A 21,832-nucleotide genomic window follows, 5' to 3' on the forward strand; every position below is an offset into this window, starting at 1 on the left:
ACCAGGGCTGCCCTACATGATATTTAATATATAAACCGCCTTACCATCTCTTGTTTGTCTGTTTCTTTATTGCATTGATTGAAGAAATTAGGGCATTTGTCCTGTAGGATTTCTAGTCTGGGTTATGCTGATGTTTTTATTGTATCATTTTTTAAGTTCTCTTAATTCAGATTTCCTCTAAATTGGTATTTGGACCTAGAAACTTTATGAGATTCTGGTTCCTTTGGGTTTCAATTTGTAATTTTATAATAAGCTATTTAAACTTTTCAGGATACCCTAAGTATAAATTAGTACTTTACTTCTCTTATAGGTAAGTGTGTGTTTAAGTTACTTGTGTTTAGGGTTTCAGAGGAAGTTTTGTGTGTTTTTTTGTTTGTTTGCTTTAAAGATTTTATTTATTCATGAGAGACACACAGAGAGAGGCAGAGACACAGGCAAAGGGAGAAGCAGGCTCCATGCAGGGAGCCCGTCGTGGGACTCGATCCCAGGTCTCCAGGATCAGGCCCTGGGCTGCAGGCGGCGCTAAACCGCTGCATCACCAGGGCTGCCCTCAAAGGAAGTTTTGTCTGTACTTCTATCTTTAATGAGTAGCGCTGTTCCCTGTTGTATTTTTGATGCTAAATATTTCTCTGAAATAATTCTACTGGCAATATGTGGTTGCATTTTCTATAGGGTAGAATTTCTTTTTTTTTTTTTTTTTTTTTTAGATTTATTTATTTATGATAGAGAGAGAGAGAGAGACGCAGAGACGAAGGAGGAGGGAGAAGCAGGCTCTATGCCGGGACCCCGATGTGGGACTCAATCCCGGGACTCCAGGATCACGCCCTGGGCCAAAGGTAGGCGCCAAACCGCTGAGCCACCCAGGGATCCCCTAGGGTGGAATTTCTCTGGAAATGTTTAAAGAGTCTGTTTTCTTACCTGTTCTCTACTATAGATCTTAGTTACTTTTGCTTCAAATCTCTGCCTTTTTTTTTTTTTTTTTTAAGATTTTATTGATTTATTCACGAGAGACACATAGAGGCAAAAACATAGGCAGAGAGAAAAGCAGGCTTCTTGCAGGGCGCCCGATACAGGACTTGATCCCAGGACCCCAGGATCACACCCTGAGCCACCCAGGTGTCCCCCTGATCTTTTTTTTTTTTTTAATTCTATTATAGTTTTCCTTTATAGTGTAACAGAGAACACAGAGAACTTTTTAAATCTTCAGTGCTTCCTCTCTCCTGGATCAAAGAGATTTTTTTTTTCAGAGATTTTAATAAGAAATTATGTAACTAAAAAGGCAATCTGTCAATCTGTCGCATTATAGAGATGCTGCAAATGTTTGTGTAGCACTGATTTGTATATGATAGTGGAAGTGCCATAGCTATTAAGAGTTCATCCCTGGGGTGCCTGGGTGGCTCACTCAGTTAAGTGTCTGGCTGGATTACGGCTCAGATCATGATCTCAGGATCATGAAATTGAGCCCTGGCTCACTCTTGAGTGTGGAGCCTGCTTAAGAGTGTCTCTTCCCCTCTGCCTCTGCTCCCCCACCCATCCACTTGCACGCACATGCTCTTTCTCCCTCAAAAAAAATAATAATAATAATAATAATTCATCCCTTACCTACAGATAGAGAAGCTGAGAGATTTTTTTCTTAATTTTTAAACTTTTTAAAGTAAGATCTATGCCTAACATTGGGTCTGAACTGATGACCCCGAGATCAAGAATCTTATGCTTTGGATGCCTGGGTGGCTCAGTGGTTGAGTGGTTGAGTGGTTCAGCTCAGGGCGTGATCCTGGGGTGCCAGGATCGAGTCCCACATCGGGCTCCCTGCATGGAACCCTCTGCCTGTGTCTCTGCTTCTCTCTCTCTGTCTCTCATGAATAAATAAATCAAATCTTTAAAAAAAAAAAAAGTTTTAAGCTTAACTGAGTCCGCTGGGTACCCCCACGAAGCTGAGGGATTTGCTCAAGATTGCTTGCTCCTCAGTGGCAGTGTTTGGGCTCAAACTCAAGTTCTTTTTAAAAATAAGTATGGGGGGAGTGCCAGGGTGGCACAGATGGTTAAGCATCTGCCTTTGGCACAGGTCATGATCTCAGGTTCCTGGGATGGAAGCCTGCATCTGGCTCCCTGCTCAGCAGGGAGTCTGCTGCTTCCTCTGCTGCTCCCCCTGCTTGTGATCTCTCTCAAATGAATAAATTTTTAAAATCTTTTAATTAATTAATTTTTTAAAAGTATTGGGCATGAGTTCAAGCCCCTTGGGCATAGAGCCTACTGTAAAAAGAAGAATAAAAGACTTAAAATTTCTTCTTAAAAAATAAAAGTATTATGTGCAAATATACTAAAACCTTTGGGAGAGTATCGGTTAGGAACACTGGTATTTGGCTAAAGGTCTTAAGCCTTTTTTTTTTTTAAGATTTATTTTTATTTATTTATGATAGACACAGAGAGAGAGAGAGAGAGAGGCAGAGACACAGGCAGAGGGAGAAGCAGGCTCCATGCTGGGAGCCCGACGCGGGACTCGATCCCAGGACACCAGGATCGCGCCCTGGGCCAAAGGCAGGTGCGAAACCGCTGAGCCACCCAGGGATCCCGTCTTAAGCCTTTCTTGCTGATCCCCTGTGCCAGGGCAAATGGGACTATGGTTTAGGAAGAAGCAAGTGAACAGCCTCCGTTAGGAACTGTTAGCAGATGAAGTAGGGGGAGTAAGTATCATTAAAAATTACTGAGGGCAGCCCCGGTGGCGCAGCGGTTTGGCGCCGCCTGCAGCCTGGGGTGTGATCCTGGAGACCCGGGATCGAGTACCACGTCGGGCTCCCTGCGTGGAGCCTACTTCTCCCTCTGTCTGTGTCTCTGCCCCTCTCTCTCTGTGCCTATGAATAAATAAATAAAATCTTTTAAAAAATAAAATAAAATAAAATAAAATAAAATAAAATAAAATAAAATAAAATAAAATAAAATAAATATAAATAAAATAAAATAAAATAAAATAAAATAAAATAAAATAAAATAAAATAAAAATTACTGAATGATAATGATTGGATAAGACAGCCTGGGTAGGAAATAACTACAAGATGGAGGAAAATTGGGATCCCTGGGTGGCGCAGCGGTTTGGCGCCTGCCTTTGGCCCAGGGCGTGATCCTGGAGACCCGGGATCGAATCCCACGTTGGGCTCCCAGTGCATGGAGCCTGCTTCTCCCTCTGCCTATGTCTCTGCCTCTCTCTCTCTCTCTGTGTGACTATCATAAATAAATAAATTTTTAAAAAAATTTAAAAAGATGGAGGAAAGTTCCTATAAACATCAACTAAGTAAGGATCCAAGGGATTGGTTAGACACAGAAGCAGAATTCCTGCCTTTTATGTGCTCATTCCTGTCTAGATGAGGAGCCAACAAAGCAAAATCAGTAGTGATACAAGTTCACCTTTGTATGCCAAACAAATGAGTATTGGAGTGCTATATAAAGAAAAATCTGCAGCAGTGTTTCCCGAACTTTTGGTATCACGGGTCTGTATAATTTCCAAAGGATCCTGGGATCTGACATAAGGTTACCAAGGCTTTGTTTTGCTAATTAACCTTTAAGAAGAAGTCTTTATTTTGCCCTAATTTTTCTCCGTTCACCTCACCCATATTCTAACGTTACAGGGCATCACTCCTGGACTTCTATTTGGAGCCACAGGCCTAGAATATTGTTAGAGAGAGAAGGTTAGACCTAGGCTTTGAATGGATAAGATTTGTACAGGGAAAAGTAAGTACTAAAAATAATTCAGAACTACAGTCAATAAAATTGAAATTAGCATCTTTAATTTGCTGTGGTGAATTACATTTTTCTGAAATTTGCTGCTTACAGGATGAATCTGGTACTGCTTTGAGTTTAATGTAATCTACTGAAAATCATGTGATGTTTCACATCTCCTACCATTTTTCTCTTTGAACTACCACAAACTTTTCATCTCTACAGGCAGCCACATTTTCCTTTTATTTTGCACAAAAGCTTTTCTGTCAGTCTATGCAAGTTTTTTTTTTTTAAGATTTTATTTATTTATTCATGAGAGACACAAAGAGAGAGAGGCAGAGACATAGGCAGAGGGAGAAGCAGGCTCCATGCAGGGAGCCCGATATGGGACATGATCCTGGGACTCCGGGATCACACCCTGAGCCAAAGGCAGATGCTCAACTGCTGAACCACTCAGGCGTCCCAATCTATGCAGGTTTTAAATGTTCAGTTAATAAAGTCATCTAGTTCAGAGGTTGGAAACTATAAGGGCCATATCTAATTGACTGGAGTTTTTTATGGCTCACAAACTATGGACAGTTTTTATATTTTTTTAATGGTTAGGAAAGAGAATCAAAAGATTAATAATTCTTTTTTTTTTCGGGATCCCTGGGTGGCTCAGCAGTTTAGCGCCTGTTCTGCCTCTCTCTCTCTCTCTCTGTCTCTCTCTCTGTCTGTCTCTCATAAACAAACAAGCAAACAAATAAATAAATAAATGAATAAATAAATAAATAATAAATAAATCTTTAAAAAATCATAGTTCTTTTTTTTCATGTACTTTTTTTTTCATGTACTTTTTAAAAAGATTTTATTTGAGAGAGAGAGAGAGAGTGATAGAGATAGCAAGAGAGAGCACAAGTGGGGGAGGAGAGAGAAGCACAGACTCCCCGCTGAGCAGGGAGCCCCATGTAGAGCTCCACCCCAGGACCCTGGGATCATGACCTGAGCCAAAGGCAGACGCTTAACCAACTGAACCACCCCAGCGTCCTGAGCAATAATAATTCTTGACACATGAAAAGTATATGGAGTTCAAATTTTAATGTCTGTAACACTTTCTGGTTGTGCCTGCATCTCATTGTAGGGCCAGGCCCTGTAAGTACCACCCATGCCACAAGGGACCACAGCATTAAATAGCAAAAGGCACCATGACAAAGTGAGAAAGACACTTTAGAAGAAAGGGAAAAGGTTTATTTGTATTACCTTTAATGACACTTTTCACTTGCTTTTTTACGAAAGAGCCCTATATTTTCAGTTTGTCCTGACTTTGAAAATTATGTAACTGCCCTGCCTGCACTTTCCTTAGTCAAATTGATGTGAAAATAAAATAAATTAAGATGAAATAATCACACTGTGCCTAGACTGGGATTCGTACAGCGCTTCAGAGTTTACATGTAATTTCAAGTATAGTGACTATGCTGCTGTATGTGAAAGGGTGAGATGAGTTGGGTAAGTATGGCTGAGAGCAAGGCCCAGGAAGGTTACAGAGACACCCAGGTATAGGCAGTACAGGTAATGCCAGGACTCTGTTCAGAGGTTTTGGTTTTTTGTTATTGTTGTTCAGAGGTTTAAAATTGACCAGCAGAATCAACAGCTTGATGAGGGCATTGTGACACCTGGTACAGGTAGTTTTCTATGGGTTTAGCATGAAACAGGACATGCCTAGTAACTTATACTAGGATATCCAAGAGCGTATGACTTCAGTAACCCACATGTGGTGGTGCAGAGTACAAAGAAGAAAATGCTATCCCCACCTTCAAGTGTCCTAAATGCTGGGGGAGTTTTGAGGATGGTGAAGCTTGCTGCCAGTTAGGGTCTCATGGAAGGCTGTGGCATTTGAAGTTTCTCTTGCAAGATGGGTAAAGACTAGAAATGTGGAAGTGAGAGGAAGGACACTTCCAAAGAAAGAATCAAAACCAAGATCAGGGGCAGCCCAGGTGGCTCAGCGGTTTGGTGCCTACCTTTGGCCCAGGACGTAATCCTGGAGACCTGAGATCGAGTCCCACCTCAGGCTCCCTGCATGGAGCCTGCTTCTCCCTCTGCCTGGGTCTCTGCCTCTCTCTCTCTCTCTCTCTCTCTCTCTCTCTGTGTGTGTGTCTCTCATGAATAAATAAAATCTTTAAAAAAAAAAACAAAACCAACAAGATCAATGGGCGCCTGGTTGGCTCAGTCAGTGGAGCATGTAACTCTTGATTTAGGAGCCTGAGTTCAAAAGGAAGGACACTTAGAGACACTGTCTGTCACATTATTAGGATAAAGTCGAATTTTAGTTAGAATACTTCTTTATCACCTAACATCAGGGAGCCTTATTTATTCTCAGTTGAAGGGATCTCTGCAGAGTTTGTAGCAAGTGACTAAGTGCCATGAGGGTGTGATGTGTTTGTTCGAACTGCACGATGAGTAATGAAGGGGGCAAGCGTAATTCAGTTCATGTTGCAGAAAGATCTGTTGTAAAGGGAGAATCTTTGTGGAGAATCCTCCATCTTCAGACCACTGCTCCCCATAGGAAGGGGTGGAGAAGGATGGATATTAAGGGTTCTTTGCTAGTTGCCTAGGATGGGATGCTTCTCACAAGTCAAGAGGTTAAAGGATAAAAATCAGAAGTTTTGCACTGGATACAAAACTAGAAAAGTGGGATCCCTGGGTGGCGCAGCGGTTTGGCGCCTGCCTTTGGCCCAGGGTGCGATCCTGGAGACCCGGGATCAAATCCCACGTCGGGCTCCCGGTGCATGGAGCCTGCTTCTCTCTCTCTGCCTGTGTCTCTGCCTCTCTCTGTGTGTGACTATCATAAATAAATAAAAATTAAAAAAAAAAAAACTAGAAAAGTGGGCAACCCGGGTGGCTCAGCGGTTTAGCGCCGCCTTCAGCCTGGGGCATGATCCTGGAGACCCGGGATCGAGTCCCATGTCAGGCTCCCTGCATGGAGCCTGCTTCTCCCTCTACCTGTGTCTCTGCCTCTATGTATGTGTGTGTCTCTCGTGAATAAATAAATCTTAAAAAAAAAAAACTAGAAAAGTAAATCATCAGGCCTTGAGTAACAGGGCTCAAGAGCCACCTATAGTTGGCATGCAAGAAGAGGGATGGTAGACTGGATGAGGTCGGCTGGTGAAATGTTTGTGCTGATTTGGGCTTTTTATGAACAAATGTGAAGCGGTAGGGCAGTTGGGCATGCATTACATTTTAAGTGTGAATATAAATTTGGTATAGCCTCATAAGGCAATTTGGCAATATCTACTAAAATTGAAAATCAGACATCCTTTGATTCCTCTATTACTAGGAATTTAGCCTATAGATATTTGGCACATGTGCCCACAGAAGCATGTACAAGAATATCCATTTCCAACCTTTTTGCAATAGGAAACATTTAGAAATAACATGTCCAAGAGAATACTGGCTAAATAAATAAATATGGTATGTTTGTGCAATGGTTTGATATAGAGGCATTTTAAAAGGAATAGGTGAGCATGTATTGATATGGAACAATCCCCAGAATTTAATAGATGAAAACAAAAAGCAGTGGGTTTGCTGTGATTAGTATCAATAACAGGAATATGTTTATACTTGGAATACTCATAGGAGGACACTCAAGAAATTAGAAATAGTGTTTGCCTCTGGGGAGGAAACCAAGTTGAGAGTGCTGCTCACTTTTTACAATTTATTTTTATTTATTTATTTTTTAAGATTTTATTTATTCATGAGAGGCAGAGAGGCAGAGACACAGGCAGAGGGAGAAGCAGCAGAAGCCCGATGTCCCAGGGGCCTGAGCAGAAGGCAGACACTCAACCGCAAAGCCACCCAGGCATCCCACTTTTTACCATTTAAATACTCTTTTGTGTCTTTGGAATTGTTTGCTGCCTGCTTCCATTCCAAATAATTTTTTAAGTCAGTGGTTTCTGAACCACTTTGTCTTATAATAGATTAAAAGCATTGCTTTAAAAAAAAAAAAAAAAGATTTCCTTTTTTAAGTAATCTCTACGTAGACTCAACCTGTTGACCTGGGGCTCAAACTCAAAACCCAAATATTGAGTCACCTGCTCTACTGACTGAGCCAGCCAGGTGCCCCCCAAAGCATTGCTTTAAAAAAAAAAATTGCAGTGAAATACATATACCATAAAACTTACCATCTTAACCATTTTTCAGTGTGCAGTTCAGTAATAAATATATTCACATTGTTGTGGAACAGAACTCCAGAACTTTTCCATCTTGCAAAATTGAAGCTCTATCCATTAAACAACTTCCCTTTCCCCCGTCCCCGGTCCCTGGCAACCACCATTCTACATTCTGTCCTGAGTTTGCTCTACATAATTCACATCTGTGAAATCGTACAGTATTTGTCTTCTGGTGGCTGGCTTCTTTCCCATAGCAGGACATCTTTGGGGTTCATCCACGTTGTAGCTTGTGTCCGAATGCCCCTTTTTAAGGTCCAGTAATACTCCATTGCATGTATATACCACAGTGGGTTTACCCATTCTGTTGGTGTCACACGTGTGTTGCTTTAATGGTTGGCTGTTGTGACTAATGCTGCTATTGTAAGGAAGGAACGAACAATTTAACTTTTTTCCTCTACCCTCTAAGGTTCTCTGGCGGGGGTCCTGCAAATTTAATTGACTCAAGATAGATTAATCAGGGAAAAATGGTTTCTTAGCAAGTGTGTACACACAGGAGAACTCAGTCATGAGGGACTCAAGGGGTGATTAGAACTCAGGCTTATATTGCATCTTAACAAAAGAACAATAAATTTTATAGAGATGAGACAAGACAAGGTGCTGGGACTGTGTGCTTCTAAGGGCCACAAACTATGGGAAGGTAAATATTTGGGGGAAAATAATGAAAGATAGGTGCTGCTTAGTAGGTTGTTTTTGTTGTTTTTTGTTTTTAGATTTTATTTATTAGAGAGAGCACAAGCAGAGGAAGGGACAGAGATAGAGGGAGAAGCAGACTCCCGCTGAGCTGGGATCCTGATGCAGGGCTCTATCCCAGGATCCTGGGATCATGACCTGAGCCAAAGGCAGACAGATGCCCAACCAGCTGAGCCACCCAGGCACTCCATAGGGTTTGTTATGTGGAGTCCTCTGCACTATTCCTGAGCTAGAGTCTAGAGTCTAGAGTTATCTCTGATGATAAATAATTGTCCTTGGGGGTACCTGGGAGGCTCAGTCATTGGAGCACATGACTCTTGATCGCAAGGTTGTGGGTTCAAGCCCCACATTGGGTGTAGAGATTGCTAAAAATAATAAATAACAGCAAAAAATTCTTATGCCAGAGAAGCATTATTTTACAGTATATTCTGCACCCCTTCACTGTGAACATGGATGCACAAATACTTCTTCAAGACCCTGCTTTCAGTTCTGATTTACACCGAAGTAGAATCACTAGATCATATGGTAATTCTATTTTTAATATTTTGAGGAACTGCCAAGCTGTGTTACATTCCTACCAGCAGGACATAATGGTGCCAGTTTCTCCACATCCTTGCCAACACTTGTTACTTTCTGGGTTTGGTTTTGTTTGGGGTTTTGTTAGTAGCCATTCTAGTAAGTATGAGGTGGTAATTCATTGTGGTTTTAATCTGAAATCTGCTTTTTTAGTTCTGACTCCGGGCGGCAGCTCCTCCATTACCCCTCTGCTACAGTGCTCTCTCGATTGCCCTCTGCTACAGTGCTCTCTTGGTTGGATTACTACAAAAGTCTAACAGTGCTCCAGCTTCTGTCCTTGCCCCCTGCAGTCCACTCTCCGTGTAGCAGATGGAGCGATCCTGTTACAAACAAATAAGACAAATTGCATCAGTCTTTTTTCAAACCTGTGTCCCTGTCACTTCACTCTTCCCGACCTCACTAGTGCTCGCCTGCTATGTCTTCCTCTTGCAGTTGTACACATTATTCTTATTTTCTTCCTTCAGTTTCTTGGGGTTGGTCCTCAAATGTCACCTCAGTGAAGCCTTCCCTGACCTCCCTGCTAACCCCCTTCCGTGCCCACGATAGTACTCTCTAGTATCTTTCTCTCCTTCACTTCCCCCCCAGAAAACTGTTAACTATCCAACAATATAATCTTATTAATCTGTTAAGAGGGTTTTTGTCTCTCCATTTAAGCTCCATCAGGACAGAATCCTTGTGTTGTTCACTGCTTCCCTCCAAGCACTAGGTCAGCGCCTGGCACATGGCAGGTATTTATTTATTTGTTGAATTAGTGAGGAGAACAGCCAGGGCCACGAGGTGAAGACACAGAGAGAGAGACGGAGAGACACAGGCAGAGGAAGAAGCAGGCTCCATGCAGGGAGCCTGATGCAGAACTCAATCCCGGGTCTCCAGGATCAGGCCCTGGGCTGAAGGTGGCACTAAACTGCTGAGCCACCCGGGCTGCCCCTTTATTTATTTATTTATTTTTAAGATTTTATTTATTTATTCATGAGAGACCCAGAAAGGGAGGCAGAGACATAGGCAGAGGGAGAAGCAGGATCACCATAGGGAGCCCGATGTGGGACTTGATCTCAGAATACCGGGATCACGATCTGAGCCGAAGGCAGACGTTCAACTACTGAGCCTCCAGGTGCCCAAGAAAATGTTATTTGAAAAAAGCATATGAAGGCACCTGGCTGGCTTAGTTGGTAGAGCTTGCAGCTAACATGGGACTCAAACTTATGATCCTGAGATCAAGAGTTGGAGCATGTGACTCTTGGTTGCTGGGTAGGTAAGTTTGAACCTCATGTTGGGCATAGAGCTTTTAAAAATAAAAATAAAACCTTTTTTAAAAAGCATAAGGAGGGATGCTTGGGTGGCTCAGTGGTTGAGGATCTGCCTTTGGCTCAGGTCTTGATCCTTGAGTCCTGGGATCAATTCCCACTTCAGGTTTCCCGCAGGGATCCTGCTTCTCCCTCTACCCATGTCTCTGACTCTCTATGTCTCTTATGAATAAATAAATAAAATATATATTTTCAAAAGCGTAAGGAAGAGAAAATACAGTACTCTACTGTATTCATCGAAAAAAGCCGGGCAGGCCAGGTGGCTTGGCGGTTTAGCACCTGCCTTCAGCCCAGGGCATTATCCTGGAGACCTGGGATCGAGTCCCACGTCGGGCTCCCTGCATGGAGCCTGCTTCTCCCTCTGCCTGTGTCCCTGCCTCTCTCTGTGTGTCTCTCATGAATAAATAAATAAAATCTTTTAAAAGAAAAAAGAAAAAAAACCCACATATAAGTGGACCTGCGCAGTTCTGTTGTATAGGAGTCAACTGTGATACATTTCCCTTCTGTTAGAAGTTTAAGAAAAAAGTTTGATTTCTTCAATGTAAGTGACCTTGATGAACAAAGCATTTGTTTTCTACTCAAGCCAAGACACTGATCCCACTTGGTTTTCTTATTGAAAGGCTAGAATCCAGGGATCCCTGGGTGGCTCAGCAGTTGGGTGTCTGCCTTCCGCTCAGGGCCTGATCCCCCGCCAGGGATCGAGTCCCACACGGGGCTCCCTGCGAGGAGTCTGCTTTTCCCTCTACCTGTGTCTCTGCCTCTTTCTCAGTGTCTCTCATAAATGAATAAATAAAACACTAAAAAAAGAAAGAGAAAGAAGGCTAGAATCCATGCACTTAACAGTTACTGGTGCTTGGGGCTAACCACCCGCCTGACTGGACCAGAGTGGCAATAGAAATGCAAAGAGATCTGTTAGGTGAGGCTGGCACCTCTGCATATAGACCTTTAGGATACTAGTTTCTGTCTTTATAAATGCTGACACTCACTCAAATGCAGGATATTTTGCTATTAGCTTGGAGCTGAGAAGTACTGGACTCTTGGTTACCTTCTGGGTCGAAATCACTTTGTTACAATGCATGTAATTTAACACATATCCCCTTGCATTTATTTATTTTTTTTTCTTCTTTTTTTTAACCCCTTGCATTTAGATTCAGTCTTCTGGCTGATAACTCTCAAATTTTTATCTCTAGCTCTGATACTCCCACAAATTCCCAGATTTTAATTTCTGCTGTCAAATTAACATCTCCAATTAGCTCTCAACTTTAAAACACCCCAAATGGAACACATTTGTAACCCCTATCCTGGACTTCCTGGGGACTTGGCTCCCCCACTTCCCTTGCCCTCCCACATCCATCAGCAAGTCCTGTCCATCTGACCTAGAAAATATTTCCAAAGTGCCGCCTCCTCTCCATTTCCACTGCAGCCACCTTTCCACACCTCCTCCATCTCTCACCCTCCTGTTGGAACAGCCCCTAGCCACCTGCCCACTTTCACCCTGGCTTCTCTCCTGTCCTCTCCATAGCAATAAACATGATCCTGAAACATAAATCAGACTGGACTACACATGCCCTTTAATAAACCTGTACTGAAGGGGGAGCACCTGGGTGGCTCAGTAAGTTGAGCTTCTGATTCTTGGTTTGGGCTCAGGTCATGATCTCAGGATCCTGGGATCAAGCCCTGCATCAAGCTCCTCAGCAGGGAGTCTGCTTGAGATTCTCTCCCTGAGTGATCTCTCAAGGAAATAAATTAAAAAAAAAACCTAAAACAAAACACCTGTGTTTGGTTAGCTCAGTCAGTAGACTGTGTGACTCTTGATCACAGAGTTTTGAGCTTCAGCCCCATGTTGGATATAGAGATTGCTTTAAAACAAGAAAAATAAGAAGCCTTTCTGGTATATTAAACACACCACAATGCAAAGGAACCTCGAAAACATTGTGCTGAGTGAAAGAAGCCAATCACAAAAGGCCATATAGTATGATTCTATTTTTTTTTAAGATTTTATTTATTTATTCATGAGAGAGAGAGAGAGAGAGAGAGAGATTGAGGCAGAGATATAGGCAGAGGGAGAAGCAGGCTCCATGCAGGGATCCCGACGTGGGACTCGATCCTGGGACTCCAGGATCACGCCCTGGGCCGAAGGCAGGCACTAAACTGCTGAGCCACCCAGGCGTCCCATATGATTCCATTTATATGAAACGTCCAAGACAGGTAAACCCATGACAGAGAGCAGATCAGTAGTTTCCAAAGCCCAGGGGGCAGGACGGGTTGAGAGAGGAATAGGAATAAATGTTACAGGGGTGAACTTTATGTTATGTGAATTTTACCACAGTCTTTTTAAAAAAACCTACTATAGGGGTGCCTGCCTAGCTCAGTCAATAGAGTCATGTATTCGGGTCATGAGTTCAAGCCCCATATTGGGCATAGAGCTTGCTAAAAAGAAGTAAGATTAAAGAAAATTGGGATCCCTGGTGCGCAGTGGTTGAGCCTTTGGCCCAGTGCGTGATCCTGGAGACCCGGGATCAAGCCCCAAGTCGGGCTCCCGGCATGGGGCCTGCTTCTCCCTCTGCCTGTGTCTCTGCCTCTCTCTCTCTCTCGCTATGTCTATCATGAATAAATAAAATATTTTTTAAAAAAAGATTAAGGAAAATTAAAAAGCTTACTGTAGGGGTGCGTGGCTGACTCAGAAGAGCACGTGATTCTTGATCTCGAGGTCATGAGTCTGAGCCTTACATTGGGCGTAGAGCTTGCATTTCAAACAATGCTTATGGGACACCTGGGTGGCTCGGTGGTTAAGTGTCTGCCTTTGGCTCAGGGCATGATCCTGGAGTCCCAGGATCAAGTCCCTCATAGGGCTCCCTGCATGGAGCCTGCTTCTCCCTCTGCCTCTGTGTCTCTCATGAATAAATAAATAAAATCTTTAAAAAATTAATAATAAATAAGTAAAACAATACTTAGTATAGTCCTTACTACTATAGTCCATCAAGCCCTGCGTGCTCTGGCCCCTGTCTATCTCTCCTGTACTCTGAGCCTTACCTGCAGGCCCACTCTCCACAACCTGGCCAGCCCACCTCCAATCATCTGTGTTCAGGCTGTCCCCTATACCTGTTGTTCTGTCTCCACCCCTACCACATGGTTGGCTTCTTGTTACTCTTTTAGTTTCCACCTTGGAGAGGCCTTTCCTGACCATTCTATCTCTGCATCGGCTCTTCACTTCCTTCCTAGCACTGAGCGCAACATTATTTCCTTACTTGTTTGCTTGGGTTTTCTGTTGGCCCCATTAAACTATGAGGGCAAGACTAAGTCTGTCATGTAATCACAGAATCTAGATAGCACCTGCTAGTGCAGAGGGCCTCAAAATGTACAGAATGAGGGGCTCCCGGCTGGCTCAGTCTGAGGAACATGTGACTCTTGATCCCGGGATGGTGAGTTCAGGCCCCAGGTTGGGTATAGAATTTCCTTAAAAAAAAAAAAAAAAAAGTAATAAAAGAAATCTTTTGAATGCTGTTGAAAAGACATGGTGTTCTTACCATGAGATAGCCTAGTTGACTGACTAGAAGTATTTCATCAAAGATACTGCCTTGTTACTAGGAAAGCACCTGGGTCTGTGCTGAGCCAGCTTCTTTGCAACCTTCCGACCTTATCTTTGGATAGTTCTTTAGTTCATCACCAACCTTCCATGCATTAGCTCATCTTGGCTTTGAATGAACTTCTCCAGGTGGGTATTTCTGTTATTTATACTTTGCAACTATGGAAACCAAGGCTCAGAGAGACCAAATGACTTGCCTAGCTCGGCTGCAGCACTAGAGCCAAATGTGTTCATCTTGTTTCACTTTGAGCAAGTTACTTGGTCTCACCAAGCTCCCTTTCCTGTGTCCCTCCAGTCCTTTCCCATCTACTGGGGATATGCAGCAAGAATCAATAATGCATGAAAATGCCTGGCTACAATCTTATAAGCCTTTAATCAAGGTGTGCTATCGTAATTTTTCCATGTAATGTCAAGCTGACACTGCCCTGCCAAGGTGGCTTGGAGGGTACTGAGGGCCTCTTCTCTGCTCTCCCTGCAAGTTTCCTGAAAGGCCAGAGACTTGAGCCCTGGAGCTGTGGGCTGGGATCTCAGGGCCAGGAAAGCCACAAGCCTGGGTCCTTCCAGCCTCTCCCTACATGCTCTTCATACCACACACGTGCTCACACACACAGATCCTCAGCGCAATGGAATTTCCAGCTTGGACAGGGAGAAAGGAATGTATATTGAGGCCCACAATAGCCAGAAAAATAATTCAGCCTGGCTCCATTCCCAGGGCCAGGCATCCCTCCTGTCATCCAGGCCAGAGTCCACACCCAGTCACTTCTGACCAACCACCCAGCCCAGCTGCTCTGTTGCTCTCCCAGAACCACCCTTGGGGCAGGGTGTACATTGGCAAGACTCAAAGGGCAAGGGGTGAAAGGGCCAGAGAAGAGATGAGGGAAAGAAGGCCCTCTCCCTCCCCGTCTTCCCCGCCCACAGAGGCTCATCTCTGGGCCCACAGTGCTTCAACTAAGGCCATTTGGGGGCAGAAGCTCAGCTCATTCTACTCCCACAATGGCTAATGGGAAATTAGAGCAATTACGGAGATAAAAGCAGTCCCTTAAACTCCTCTCTACGTTGTAGGTGAACTAGGATTGTCTCTGTCTCTTTGTGCAGCCATGGCAACCAGGTTTCTTTAAACTTTCGTGTTTCTGGAAGCCTTGAGCCCCTTAATAAAGAGCAGCTAATCTTTGTGGACTTTCATGCTCTTATCCATGCAGAACACTCTCTGCCCTGTGCCCCGGTATTTGCCCTTGCCGTTAACTATATATTGTGTTCTTACACATAAGATGTGCTCCGTGACTTTATTCTTCCTTTTAGACACCACGAACGAAAGAAGTAACTCTATAGATTTGAGATTGCTTGAAAACTGGTTTATTACATTTAAAAACTATCTTAAGCAGGTATGCCTATGCACCTTAATATTACAATGCAATGCTATCTTTTTACTGATTACCGCCTTGCAAATGAATCCATGTTTGACTATAAGAGGGAAATAGAAAGTATGGATGATTTTCTTCTAATTGATACTGTTTCTTCAAGACCAATATATGATCTCAAGATAATTTTAATTTAGAGTCTTTAAAATATAATTTAGGTTTTCTAATACAAAATAAATTGTAAGAGTGTAGTGAAGAGGGGAAAAGGTAACCTCTAAAGAGACTTTTAAAAGATATCAGTCGATCTTAATATGGGAACCTTACTGGATCTCAGTATGAACAAACCTAAAAAATATATAAGTATAAACAAAGAAGGTGGATTTCTGAATAGGTATTTGATGATAAGAGGAATAATTTTTATTGCATTTTAGCTGTTTTATATTTTTCAACAGGAAGTCCCTCTCTTTCAGAGATATATACTAAAATATAAAAGAAAGTATGTGATTTCTAGTAGCTTCAAAATATGGGAAAAGGGAAAAAGAGAGATTAGATGAAATGTCCTTAGCCATGAATTTGATGATTGTTGAATCTGAAAATAAGTTCATGGGATTCATTATACTAGTCTCAACATTTGTATACATTTGAAATTAATTTTCCATAATGACTTATTTTTATTTACTTATTTTTAAAGATTTTATTCATTCATGAGAGACACACAGAGAGAGGCAGAGACATAGGCAGAAGGAGAAGCAGGCTCCCTGCAGGAAGCCTGATGCAGACCTTGATCTGAGGACCCCAGGATCATGACCTGAGCCAAAGGCAGACGCTCAACCACTGAGCCACCTGGGTGCCTCTCCATAATGATTTTTTTTTAAGATGTATTTATTTATTTATTCATGATAGATGTAGAGAGAGAAAGAGAGAGGCAGAGACACAGGAGGAGGGAGAAGCAGGCTCCACGCCGGGAGCCCGATGCAGGACTCGATCCCGGAACTCCAGGATTACACCCTGGGCCAAAGGCAGGCGCCAAACCGCTAAGCCACCCAGGGATCTCCTCCATAAGGATTTAAAGAAATCGAATACATACATTTTTATACACACATATTCAATCAATAGAAAAATACTCCTATTTGCATTTTTTTAAGTAGGCTCTTTGCTCAAGGTGGGACTTGAACTCATGACCCTGAAATCAAGAGTTGCATTTTCTACAGACTGAGCCACCCAGGTGCTCCAGAATACTTTCTATTTTTTTTTTTTAAGATTTTATTTATTTATTCATTAAAGAGACACAGAGAGAGGGGTAGAGACCACAGGCAGAGGGAGAAGCAGGCTCCATGCAGGGAGCCTGATGTGGGACTCGATCCCGGAACTCCAGGATCACGTCCTGAGCCGAAGGCAAATGTGCTCAACCACTGAGTCACACAGGCGTCCCAAATACTTTCTAAACATTAGGTGTTCCTAGCTCATTCTAATGTACTTGTAAAGTCTGCTGAAATGGCCAGTTAGCCCTGTCCATAGCAGAGGATTGGAGCCTGTCAAAACTTAAAGGACAAGTTTTATTTTGTATTCTTAAGCTCATTACTCAGTCACATCTGAATCTTATTTTTATGAATGTATAAAACTTTACTATAAATAGTGTTTAATGTCATCTGTTTTCCCCTGATATTCACAGTATCTCTGAGGAAGGTAGACACTAAAAACTCTATAAAGAGGTAAACAGGATGAGTTGAGTGACTTGTCCAAAGTAACACAACCCCAGGGGTGCACTGGGCTGGGCTGCTGATTTCATGGGGTCAACCCAGTGAGAAGAGACTCAGAAAACTGAATAACTGAAAATAGTAAAAGAGTGTACCTGGGCACGCCTGGGTGGCTTAGTTGCTTAAGCATCTGCCTTCGGCTTAGGTCGTGGTCCCAGGGTCCTGGGATGGAGACCTGATTCCGGCTCCCTGCTCATTTGGGGAGTCGGCTTCTCCCTCTCCTTTGCCTGCCAGAGGCTCCCCCTGCTTGTGCACTCTTTTTCTCTCTGTCAAAAAAAAAAAAAAAAATATATATATATATATATATGAACAGGACCCAAGTTGTATCCCAGGAAACATGTGTTAACAGAAAGGCATTATGGGATGCCCCAGCCTTTCTTTGCAAACCCCAGTTCTTAGTCTCTATGGAACTTTAGGCAAATCAAACTCTAAGACCCGGTTTCCACATCTAAAAAGTGTGATAACAAGACTTGCTTTGCAGGTTGCTTTGAAGCCATCTAGTGCATGAACCCCCAGGGCACTGTAAGCTCTATGTGAGTGCCAGCTGTCATTCTCAATGTGATTAGGTGTTTGGAATTTAGACTACAGCCAGTGTTTTAAACGGTAGTTCTTTTTTTCCCTTTCCTTAAAGATTTTATTTATTCATGAGAGACAGAGAAAGAGGAAGAGACACAGGCAGAGGGAGAAGCAGTCTCCATGCAGGGAGCCCGATGTGGGACTCGATCCCGGGACTCCAGGATCACGCCCTGGGCCGAAGGCAGATGCTCAACCACTGAGCCCCCCGGGCAACCCTTAGACCCTGATCCCAGCCTGTTTCTCATTGAGCACATATGAAGTGAATCCTTGCTTGTGCCAAGCATAGTTCTGAGTTCGGGGGATACAACCAGTGAACAAAATAGGCGTGGCCCCTGGCTCACACTCAGCTTACAGACTAGAGGTCAGCCCACAGAAGCTTGCGTATCACAAGAGGACTGAAATAGAGTATCGACAGTATAGAACTATTACCTCAGTTCTCCCTTGTCTTCATAGTTGAGAGAGAAAATGCAGACCCCATTCCTACTTCAATGACACGAGCACGTCTCACCTCTTCTTGTACTGCTGGGGCTGTCTCTTGGCTCCTGTGAGGGTGATATGGCCGGGAGCTCCATGGAGGACTTAGGACAAGTAGAGGGTATCAGAATGAGGGCAAAGGAAGTTGGATGAGGTACATTAGGGAAATTGATAGATACTCCTAGGTGAGCAGTTGAAGGAGCTTGGTTTGGGAAAGAATCCTCCATCTTGAAAACAGGCTCACCCTCATGTGGATAGTGGGTGGGTCAAAGGTAAAATCCAAGGTAGTCACATCTCACAGTGACTTAGAGAAAGCAGTGATCCCTTGAACAATTGTCCTTGGAATGTCCTTGGAATTATTCTGTGTATCATTCCTGTCATTGGGGAGACCCTGAGGGTGATTGGCAATGTCATCAATGAATATCAAGTCTGTCACATGGGACACCTGGGTGGCTCAGCGGTTGAGCATCTGCCTTCAGCTAAGGATGTGATCCCAGGATCCGGGATCAAGTCCCACATCAGGCTCCCTGCATGGAGCCTGCTTCTCCCTCTGCCTCTGTGTCTCTGCCCCTCTCTCTCTCTCTCTCTGTGTGTCTCTCATGAATAAATAAATAAAAATCTTAAAAAAGAAAGTATGTTACAAAGGTGTCATATGTGTTGGGGAGCCCACCTTCATCACACGGCCCTCTAAATTCTGCTCCCTAGGTACCCCCAGCTGGTCCTGGAGCTCCCAGAGATACTCCACATGGGTTTTCTTTCCTAGTCGCACAGACAACCTTAGTGAGCTGCTGGTGGGACTAAGGAACAAATAGTCCTAAAGTGTTTTTCATAGAGAACGCCCCCAGTGGGCCTTCACCCTCTAGACCCCTAGACTAGAAGGAATCATAGAACTCGTGATAAAGAATCTCTGAAAGGAATGATTATTTTTGCTGGAGTTACTTTCCTCTTAGAAACCTACTTCCTTCTCATTGCCAACAGGTTTTCCTTCTCACTCTCACTGAGCTAGGAGAAGCTGGAGTTTGGGCCAGAAGAGAGGACCTACAGGTATTACTGACATAGGTAAGGAATTAAGGCAGGTCCAGGCAGATGCTCAGAGGACACTCTGTGAAGGAGCGAGGCCAAGGACTGGACAAGAATGAGGTCAAGACCACTGTAGCTCTTTAAAGAAGACACAATTTTGTGTTCATGGAACTGTGGTTGAAAACCAGGGAATCGGCCTAGATGTAGAAGTCAGGACCAATGGGACGCCTGGGTGGCTCAGCGGTTTGGCGCCTGCCTTTGGCCCAGGGCGTGAGCCTGGAGACCTGGGATCAAGTCCCATGTCAGGCTCCCTGTATGGAGCCTGCTTCTCTCTCTGCCATTGTCTCTGCCTCTCTCTCTATCTCTCATTAATAAATAAATTCTTTTAAAAAAATTAAAGAAGTCAGGACCAAGATGGAGTCAGATTCAAGAAAGAAGGAACCTTGGAAGGTGAGGTGCCTCTAAAGGACTAATAGGGGGATGGTTAAGCAGTTGAACGTCTGCCTTTAACTCCGGGAGTGATCCCCTGGGTACCAGATTGAGTCCCACGTAGGGCTCCCTGCCTTGAGCCTGCTTCTCCCTCTGCCTGTGTCTCTGCCTCTCTCTCTCTCTGTGTCTCTCATGAATAAATAAATACAATCTTTTTAAAAAATAAAAATAACTAATGGGGCCACCTGGGTGGCTCATTTGGTTAAATGTTTGACTCTGTTTCTGCTCAGGTCATGATCTCATGAATCATGGGATTGACCCCCATGATAGGCTCTGTGCTTTATTTAAAAAATAATAAAGGGGCAGCCCCAGTGGCCCAGCAGTTTAGCACTACGTTCAGCCTGGGGTGTGGTCTTGGAGACCCCGGATTGAGTCCCATGTCAGGCTCCTTGCATGGAGCCTGCTTCTCCCTCTGCCTGTGTCTCTGCCTCTCTCTCTCTCTCTCTGTCTGTCTGTCATGAGTGAATAAATAAAATTTTAAAAAATAAAAATAAAAACAAAAACAGGGCAGCCCCAGTGGCGCAGCAGTTTAGCGCCACCTGCAGCCCCTCAGGGCATGATCCTGGAGACCCTGGAACAAGTCCCACGTCAGGCTCCCGGCATGGAGCCTGCTTCTCCCTCTGCCTGTGTCTCTGCCTCTCTCTCTGCATCTCTATGAATAAATAAATAAAAATATTTAAAAAAATAAATAAATAAAAATAAATAAAAAATATTAAAGGACTAGGATCCAGGATTTTTTTTACCATCTACACCTAGCAACCATTCCACCTGGCAACTTATTACTGTCTTCTGTTCAGATGGAGTAATCATTAAAGTGTTTGGTGATTAGGACCTCCTGATATTAAGATAATGCTTTTCATGATTTATTGGCTTGTTTGACTTGGAAGTCCTCTAAAGCTTTATTGTCTAAAGCAGGGTCAGCAGATCAGTGGTGGCAGCACCCTTGCAGGTTGCAAATGGAGAGTTGCTGTCCTCACTCCTGACCAACAAGCTCGGAATCTGCATTTTTAGGGGTGCCTAGCTAACTGAGTCCGTAGAGTATGAGATTCTCAATCTCCGGGTCATGAATTCAAGCTCCACATTGGGTATGGAGTTTACTTATTTAAAAAAAAAAAAAAAGTGCATTTTTAACAATACTACCAGAATAAAATGGACAGATTTCTTCAGGGAGGCCTATGTGATTTACTGTTAGCATTTTGTTTTGTTTTGTTCTTTGTCACCCTACCTCATGCCAACTCAGCCCTTTCTCTGTTGTTGGCATTTTCTTTCTTTTTTTTTAAAGATTTATTTATTTACTTATTTATTTATTCATAGAGACACAGAGAGAGAGAGAGAGGCAGAGACACAGGCAGAGGGAGAAGCAGGCACCACGCAGAGAGCCCGACGTGGGATTCGATCCAGGGTCTCCAGGATCATGCCCTAGGCTACAGGCGGCACTAAACCGCTGTGCCACTGGGGCTGCCCTTTGTTTTGTTTTGTTTTTAAGATTTTATTTATTTACTCAGGAGAGTCACAGAGAGAGAGAGGCAGAGACACAGGCAGAGGGAGAAGCAGGCTCCATGCAGGGAGCCTGATGTGGGACTCGATCTCGGGACCCCAGGATCACAACCTGAGCCAAAGGCAGATGCTCAACTAACTGAGCCACCCAGGCATCCCAGGTGTTGGCATTTTCATATGCTGTTGTTGTATAGTCTTTCTGGAGGACAGTTTATCAATATGCATCAGAAACCTTAAAATGAGGGATCCCTCACAAAAAAAAAAAAAAAAATGAGGGATCCCTTGGTGGCTCAGTGGTTTGGTGCCTGCCTTTAGCCCAGGACGTAGTCCTGGAGTCCCAGGACCGAGTCGGGCGTCAGGCTCTCTGCATGGAGCCTGCTTCTCCCTCTGCCTGTGTCTCTACCTCTCTGTCTCTCTGTTTCTCATGAATAAATAAATAAATAAAATCTTTAAAAAAAAACCCAAAACTTAAAATGAGACATAATGAGATGCCTGGGTGGTGAAGTCGGTTAAGCATCCACTCTTGGTTTCGGCTCAGGTTGTGATCTCAGGAAGGTGACATTGAGCGCCCCCATATAAGAACATT

The 21,832-nt window shown here is 43.5% G+C and overlaps 1 long non-coding RNA gene across 1 annotated transcript in view; it reads left to right on the forward strand.

Annotated features, from left to right (window-relative positions):
- Positions 1–291: 291 nt before the first annotated feature.
- The window catches only part of LOC144286821 (uncharacterized), a 46,758-nt gene continuing 25,217 nt past the window's right edge, over positions 292–21,832 (forward strand). The window contains exons 1-2 of the long non-coding RNA XR_013354764.1: positions 292–836; positions 19,219–19,299. This is a non-coding gene — a long non-coding RNA (uncharacterized LOC144286821). The remainder of the gene's footprint in view (positions 837–19,218; positions 19,300–21,832) is intronic.

This window comes from Canis aureus, chromosome 16, assembly GCF_053574225.1.
Source record: "Canis aureus isolate CA01 chromosome 16, VMU_Caureus_v.1.0, whole genome shotgun sequence".
Classification (NCBI taxonomy): domain Eukaryota; kingdom Metazoa; phylum Chordata; class Mammalia; order Carnivora; family Canidae; genus Canis; species Canis aureus.